The sequence below is a fragment of the Falco peregrinus genome, chromosome 6, assembly GCF_023634155.1.
Source record: "Falco peregrinus isolate bFalPer1 chromosome 6, bFalPer1.pri, whole genome shotgun sequence".
NCBI lineage: Eukaryota > Metazoa > Chordata > Aves > Falconiformes > Falconidae > Falco > Falco peregrinus.
Genome location: NC_073726.1, coordinates 37,957,967 through 37,966,309, shown reverse-complemented (window position 1 = coordinate 37,966,309; position 8,343 = coordinate 37,957,967). Strand labels below are relative to the sequence as shown.

General features: G+C 39.6%; 1 long non-coding RNA gene across 1 annotated transcript; it reads left to right on the top strand.

The window, feature by feature from the left end:
- The first annotated feature begins 548 nt into the window (after nt 1–548).
- On the top strand, nt 549–2,456 carry LOC114013456 (uncharacterized). The gene is made up of 2 exons (XR_003556431.2): nt 549–661; nt 743–2,456. It is a non-coding gene; the product is annotated as an uncharacterized LOC114013456 (long non-coding RNA).
- The last annotated feature ends 5,887 nt before the right edge of the window (nt 2,457–8,343 follow it).

The following is an 8,343-nucleotide window of genomic DNA, read 5'->3' as shown; positions in this document are numbered from 1 at the left end:
CTGGCTAACTGCAGAGCCTAACCCTGGGAGCAGTTTTTTCACCTGAGAACCACTTATTTACATGTGAGAGTTGCATAATTTTGTCTGTTAGGTATGTGAATTAGACTGTGGGTTTTGTTAACTTATGAGCTGAGTTCTCTTAATGATGCCTGAGAAGCCCTAAAGAGACTACGAAGCTGGCCACAAAGGGATCTTCCCCTGCCAGATGAGTACCAAGGTGTCCATCAGTGACTGCATCAGCTTGTACCAGAGGTCAGAATGCCACAAGCCGCAAGTTCTCCCAGGAGGATCTGAACACAAATAAACATGCTTGTCTGGTCTTGAAAACTCAAATCTTTACAGTACAGTAGCACAATCTATGATTCTAGGACAGGGTAATATCTGATATGGTCTAGCTGAGTGCATGTTGTGGCATGTGAGATACTAGGAAGGATAGGGCACATTGGCAATACTTAATGGCAACTGCTAATTTTGCTTTCTGAAGTGTCAGGATTATTTAATTTATTTAATTTTTTGTATTACAATTTGTTCTTAGTCCAAGTGACTGTTCCCCTACTGATGGCTTCATCGCTTCATCACTGCGGTATTGGGCATAGCCACCCAGACAACTGAGTAGGTGTTTACTACAACTGACAGGGTGAAGCAGCTGAGGGAAAGAATGGTAGGCAAAAATCTTTTAGAATTATAATAAAAATTAAGGAAGTTGACATTTCTTAGTTCTAAGTATCCATGCCTTTCACAGCTCTAGTTGCTGAGATTTTTGGATTGTGTCCTAGAAGAAGGAGTAACTTCATTCTTTTGACTGTGACCAGCCTGACTGGACTGACTGATGGCAGTGGGAAGACTCATGGAAGAAGAGAGAGTCAGGATCAGAACATGCGGGGGTGTCACCGTTTGCAAGGACTTTGCCCAAGCCTCGAATTGAAGTGTTGCAGATAAGAACTTGGATGCACTGACAGCTGTATGTGACAGCTGGAACTGTGTCTGTCTGCAGTTCTTGACTCAGGCCAGTTGCAGTTTGTCCTTTGACTTTATATGCACCAAATTCACCCACAACAGTTTTTAGATATGAAAGTATTACATGTGTTTAGTAGCCAATTTGCAAACATTAAACTTCCCAATTTCTACTACAAAAATGGTTTTAGAAAACACCAATCATCATTATGGACTGGTTTTGTAAAACATAAACCAGCTAGTTTTCAGCTACCAAACAGCTCCCACACCACTACTGGCTTCCAACTTTAAAAATGGCCAAACCAATGTTCTTGAAAATGTGCTGAGATTAATTTGTACTTACTTGGAAGTCTGATGTAGAATCATATGCAGTGTGACAGGCAGTTAAACCTCTGTGGGATGGGAGAAAATCCTGTGTTTTAATGGAATTGCCCAGAAGTATCCTATAGCTCTGTTCAGTTTTAATGCAGCTTTGCGTTGCTTCCTCCTTCCTCATTCTTCTGAACCCTAGTGCAGAGACTGCTTCCAGACATTTACCCTCACACTTACTTAGTCTCAAGTGAAATTAAGTCACAAGTGAACTTGTGATGGTTCCACATATATTTCTGGTGTTATACCGATCTTTCTAATCCTGCGCTCACTTTGTATCCCTTGCACCATCTTCAGAAAATTACTGTCCCCCATTATCTTTATGCATTTTCAGCCTTGATGCTTTTCGCTAGTCTGTGGGAACCACAGTTCCTGCCATAGCGATGTTGCTCCAGACACACAAGCAGCCTGTTTTCCATCCCCATTCAGATTCTGTCCACATGCATCCACCCTACACTTTTGCTTATCTAATGCACATCCTTTGGGCAAAGTCTGAAATGAGGGTAAGAACTCTGTGACTGGAAAGGTGCCAGCATGCCTTCCATGCTATAGTAATTTATTACAGATATTAGAAAGAATTTTTCCATCATATAGTTATAGAGCGAGGCAGTGTCTGTTTAGTACAGGTCACATACTCTGGTCTATCAGTTACGGATGTTGCCAGGTAAATACTTCTATATCATGCACTTGTTATTCCCATTTTTCATGCTGTGCCTTTTCACTAGTACTTCTAGTTCTGTTCTCAGGCCCTTGTGAAATTATACTCAAAGGAAAGCCACAAATGGTGCCGTTGAACATTGCTCCACAGCTGAATGCTCACGTAGGTTTGCTTTTTCTTCTTGCTGCAGCAACTCTCCTTTAGAAAGCTGCCTGATCTTGCTCTCCACTAAACAAATGGAGGGCATGTTTTTAAAAGAAATTAGCAGAAAATAAGAGTCAGTATACTCAATTGGCTTCCAGTTGCTCTGGCTCTGATGGCTTTGAGACAATGGCCGTGAGAAACTGGAGGGGCAGAGTTGGAAGCTGGAAGATGAATAAAGGGTGAAGAAGGAACAATATCGGGAAAAGCTGTTGGTTGTAGTCTTTTCCCTGAATAAATGTGTAGACACCAAAAAGGGTGTCATTCCTGCCAATAGTCTATGGTGGTTATTTTCCAAAACTCCACAAAATGATCAACATCAGTTTTTCGCGTAGTAAATAACTAAAAAACCTATTGCTCAGGATTGAATAACCGGGGATTCCAGAACCTGTTTCCACTATAGTGGGACTGTCATCCTTCCTTTTCCTTCAGAGACCCCGAAAGTGAGATACAGTCATGAATTCAGTAACTCAAGCCTTGCTGACTCAATTAAAAAAATGGTTTTTACTGGGTTTTAAAGGATAGGTAGAGCTCTCAGAACAGGTTTTGAAAGCAGAGTCAGAGAGAAATGCAGATGGTAGTTGGCAGCTACTAGCCTAATGATAGAGTGCATTTGTAATGGTAATAACTCACTATCCGTGTAAATATAGCTTAGCAATTTTTAAGTAAACATAAAGAAATCTGAAAAGAGAAGACTAACATAATACATTCTTTAGGAAGAAAGGATTAGACAAAGCAACTTTTTTCTTTCTAATCCTTGGCTGTGAGCTGCAGGCTGTTGCTGTGCCCCACCACATCTGTACATATTTAGACACTTATGGTATAATCCATGAGAAAAATCTTGCAAACCTGCTTGTTGTTTGAGGTTCTACCCTATCACTAGGATATGTTAACTAGTTAAAGTGAAGCCACTAATTTAGGTTGTTTATAAAGAAGTGTATTGCTGGTGGCTTTTATGGAACACATTAAATGTATAGATTTCAGAGGCAAGATTTTTTTTTCTTTAATTGTATGAAGCCCTCAGGTGGAGAGAGCTTCTTATGTTAATATGATCTGGTTTATTGCCTTTAAAAAGATCATCTGGTCCAATCAGTCTCGTGTCACTGTAGCAAAGTAGAATACATTCCACTTACGTCAATTACTAGAGTATGAAGAACAGTATAAAAAGAGATTAAGATTAAATTAATCTACATTTTTACATTTTTACAAAACAGGTAGAAACCGGAAAGATTCTGGGGCTGTAATTTTGGTAAATCCACTTATTTCAGAAGTCTGCATGTTGGGGCATCTACCTGAGACAGCTAAAACCTCAATGGAGCAAAGCAGCAGCAAAATTAGAGAATACTTTAAATGTGAATGGGTGGCTCCTTCACCGTGACAAGAAACATTTACAGTGCTCTGGTAAATCTTCCCAAGTGCTTTACGTTTTGCTAAATATTTATAAGATCTTCATAGGTCTTTGTGAAGGTTTTTTCAGAATTGCTCCTGACTTAATTTGGGTCTTAAGGACCTGCCCTTCAAGGTGCTTATATTCCCCAAATTCTGTGGAGACCAGGAGGTGATTACCCTTAGGTTCTTGCAAGGCTGGGCCCTATGAGAATTCCTTTGCTTAGTGAAACTGGTGCTCCAGAAGCTGCTGAATTGCCTCCCATTTTGCTTTCTATTGATGGCCAATTACTGTATAGGACCACTCTTTATGGATCAGTAGAAGCACATTTAGAGTCTTGACAGAAATTGTCTGGTTGCCATGAACTGTATATTTAGTTCTTCTTTGGTTTTTTGTGTTTTTTTTTAAATTATTTTTAGATATTTTTTTTAGCAAGTAACAAGGAAGCAGGAGTTAACTACGTTTTGTCATGTTGCTTTGCTTAGATTGTAGAAGAGAGATGGTAACTGGGGAATTGATGGCAATGATACTGGTTACACCCGTAAACTTGCTGTCTGAGCAGGGTTCTTCAATTAGTAAACACACTAGATCACTGCCACATGGCACTTCAGAATATTGGTAAGGCCAAAGCTTTATCTGTCTCTGCTGCTATATTAGTTCATGTTTTTATCTTTAGCTCCTTTCCATTCCAAATGAACCCCAAGACAGACTTTACTAATATGAATGTAAAAATTGGAACTTTTGGTAGAAAATGGAAAAAACTGGCAACTTAATACAGAGCAAATGATAAAGGAATGAAATCTTTGAGAATTGGTTGGTTTGTTCTTTTCTGTACTGTTAGTGTCTGTCCAGCTTTTTTGAAGTGTATTAAATAACATTTTAGAGCTGGAGTAAAAAAAAATTATCCACTTTTGGATAAACTGCAATTCCCAACTATTTGAAACCCTTATTACTCCGGGAAAAAGGAGAATTCTGTAAAGGAATTTCTGCAGCTGTGGACGGTTTTGAATTATTTTCCATGAGAGAGAGACTTATGAAAGGTACAAGACTGACAAATAATCAAAACTGAACTAACTTGTTTATCTTTGAACATGCACAACAGACAGCAGCTGTGGACATTACTTGACCACTAAGCTGCCAGTATTTTCACACCTTGCTCTGCAGGGAACATGATTGTTCACGCTTCACTGTGCTTGTATCTTTGGCCTTGCTTACAGGGACACCAGTGATGATCTAAGTGAGCTTCTCCATTGGAAAGAGACAGAAGATTAGCCATTTATCTTAAGCTTTTAAACAGTGTATCTAAAAATAAGAATTAGACCCGTCTCTTTTGAACGTGTAGTAGTGTATAGAAGAGAATGCTAAATGTCATTCAATTATTTCAATCTTAGAATTATTTTGTACTTCAATACCTCTAATAAACCAAATAAAAAATGCCTGCATCCACAAATAAAGCTTTTTAATATCTTCACACGTGCTGCCAAAACTAAGACAAAATGCAATTTTTGCTTTAAAAAAATGGCCATGAATCACACTTACTCTAATGGAATGGTTGCTATAAAAATACATTGATAAATCACACGAACAGCCATTCCAGCTCAGACCAAAGATATATCTGCCTTGGTATCCTGCCCCCAACGGCAGCCAAAGCAGATGCACAGGGAAGGACATAAGGGGGAAGACATGTCTCCTGGCTTCCAAGAACTTGCAGTTCATGGATTTCCTGTGTCAAGGGTCATGCCTTTGTGTTAAAAGTCCTCACTGGATTCCTTTCCCTACCAATTTGTCTAATAAACTTTTACCAACCACAGTACTCTAGGGTGTGTAATTCCACAGTGTGACTATTGCATGTGGAGAACCACCTCTGTTCTCAATCTGTTCTCTGCTCCTTTTTGCTTCTCCTGCTCGAACTGTACTGTACATAAGGCAGAAGTCAATCATGCCAACACTTTCCTAGGCCAGTTTTTTAAAAACTCTTGTTGCCTTGCAGAAGTCTTCCTCAGTTAGTCACTCTTGTGTTATAAAAGTTCCTCTGGCATAATTTCTTTTTCTCTTAAGGCAGGTTTTCCAAAACATGGTTTGTTTAGGGAAGCTTTTATCTTGCCACTATTTTGAGAATGCTAGAAATTATCCCCGCTGATAGAAAGTTGCACTCACTCCAAGACCTCAACATTATTTATTCTTTCTGCTGTGTTCACCCTGGTGCAGGCAGTGCCCTAAAAACTGTTGAGCTTTTCTGAGAGAGACTTGTTCTTCCCTGCCTCTCATCCACACAGGAGTATGCTTAGTTCCTGCCAGCAAGGGTTTGAAGCTTAGATTTCATGTCAGTGCTTTAAATTTCCATATCAGAGCGAAAAATGCCACTAGCCTTACTCAGTTTTAGTAATTGTATCAAAAATACAAATTTATATGGGTGCTATTGAGACAGGAAAACTCATCAAGCAGTATTTAGAACCTTCTCTGTTGCTCCCTAATTACTGTCTCACCACTTGGCACTTAAACACAGGTTTAGGATTCATCTCACCTATTTTGGTATGTCCGTAGTGGAGCCCTCTACAACTGAGAGAGTCACCTCAGGCTCCATTTTAGGAGAGAAATACTACTTTCAGAGCACAGTTTATCAATATTATTTGTGCTGTTTACTTTAGAACCAGATTATTTATACCTTCTTTCTTTCCGTTGACTAATAAAGCAGTCTCAACAATTAAATCATTTAAGCTTCCACACTGTAGGTATCTACAGTTGGTTAGGTGAGTTGTGATGTTGTGGAGGAATTCTTTAATATTCATTTTTGTGGTTGATGCAGAAACCTACAACTTCAGGAGGAAGATGTTGGTTCCCATGTTCCACACTCACCAGTATTTAGAAAAACATATGCAGAGAATCCTGAGAGGTCCAACTCATGGAAGAATGGGCTGTCACTGGGAACAAGTAGAAAATGTATAAGCTTAAGACCTGTAGAAGACAAACCTTAATCAAATCAAGCCTTTCTTCACTGGATTTCATGTATACTTATCTGATTTTCTCTTCCCACTCAGATGCAGTCACGAAGTAGAAATAATACTTGTCTCCTTGGCAGCCCCAGGAGAGTCCATGGGCTAGTCCATGGGCTACCGCTCTTCTGCTGGGCTTCTTCCTTTTCTTCAAAGCCAGTGGAGCTCTAAACCCATAGTAAGTTTATCTAGAGGCTTCACAGAGAGTGCTTGACTGTTACCACACCTCATTTTCTGCTGTCTTGGAGAACTTAAGGTGTCTTATTAAAAAGGTTCCAGGAGTTTTGTAGCCATGGAATTCCAACCTCAGTTTCAAAGAAGATGCCAAAGAATTGGGGCTTCATCTTTTTCATCTCCTGTGCCTGTTTTTCCCTTTTGTTTACAATTGGTATTTCTAGCAAAAAATGTTTGCATGTATCATGCATTCAGTAGTGCCTGCCTGAGTCGGCAAGTCGCACCTCATAACAGCACTCTGAGAAGTAAACTGTCATGTTTGTCTTCCCCGTAGCCTTCTGCAGGTGGTCTTGCAGCTGAAGAACATGTCATTTGCCCAGAACCCCATGGCATTCAATCTTTGGCTGCATCCAGACAACCAGGATCAAGTTTTTATTCTTACCATACTGGAGTTCCTTGTCAGCCTTTTACTCTCTCACAAGGATAACTCATTTTATTGTGTGCTTCAGATATTGTACTGTGGAACAAGGAAGTTGGGAATCATGGAGCTATCTTGCTGGAGTCAGAAAGTCATGCTGGAGAGCAAGAGAGTGTGGAGAGCAAAGTGAGATGGAGGTCTGAGGAATAAAGCCATAATGAATACGATAAAAGCTTATACTGATGGTAGAATTGTTAAGTTTATGTTCATAAGGCTACTGCTATCAAGACTAAGTAGTACAAAATTTTGTTCTGCTGTACTAGAAATTATGTAAGGCCATGTCTGAGTTGCTTTGCCCTCCCCTGTGCCTCTATGCTGTAGAGGACAGCATCTGGACCAGTGTTTTTAAAGGGAAGTCACTCTTTGATGTTTCTGTACCTGTTAGCACACTCCTCAAGTGTTTGGCTCTTTCAAACCTTCTAATCATGTAGTAAAACATTTTAAAAGAGTGCATCTAGCCAAATAGGCGACTGACTCTCAAAAGCAATTGTTCTTTTCCAGCAATGACTTCTAGTTCAAAAATCTCATCCATCTGCTTTCCATCTTATGTATATTGACGTTATTTTTTAGTTAGTCGGCATTTTATGGGGCCGTTATAATAGGGGGAAGTCTGTGTAATTAAAACTGTATTATGGCTTCATGATCATTAGTGGTAAAACACATCTGTTGACACAAATTTATCTCTGTGTTTTTGGTTGGTTTTTTTACTACTTCATCTGTTTCAGAGATTCTGATGCTTTTCTTCTGTGACAACAGTTTAATCTGCTGTACTCTCAGGTTTGGTGTTATTGTTAACAAGGGTGTGCTGCAAGTGCGTCAAGTACTTAACACGAAAAATGGACAGGGCCATCCAGGACTGCTGCCTTCCCTGTTTCTGCTGCTTGGCCCTTTCTCTGGAATACAGAAGTTTTCAACTACTCCATCTTCCAGAATATTTTAGTTACAGCACAGGAGCCACTGTAATATGCTGTGCTGTAATTAGAAGTTATTATTTCAGTGTTAATATAGAACGAGGCAGCATGCAGGTTTAAAAAGTGCTCTTTTTCATATTAAGCTGGCTACCAGTAGTCGCCTTGGACTACTACATTTAGAAAGAGTACTTCCATTCATGTCCACTGGTAACCTGTGA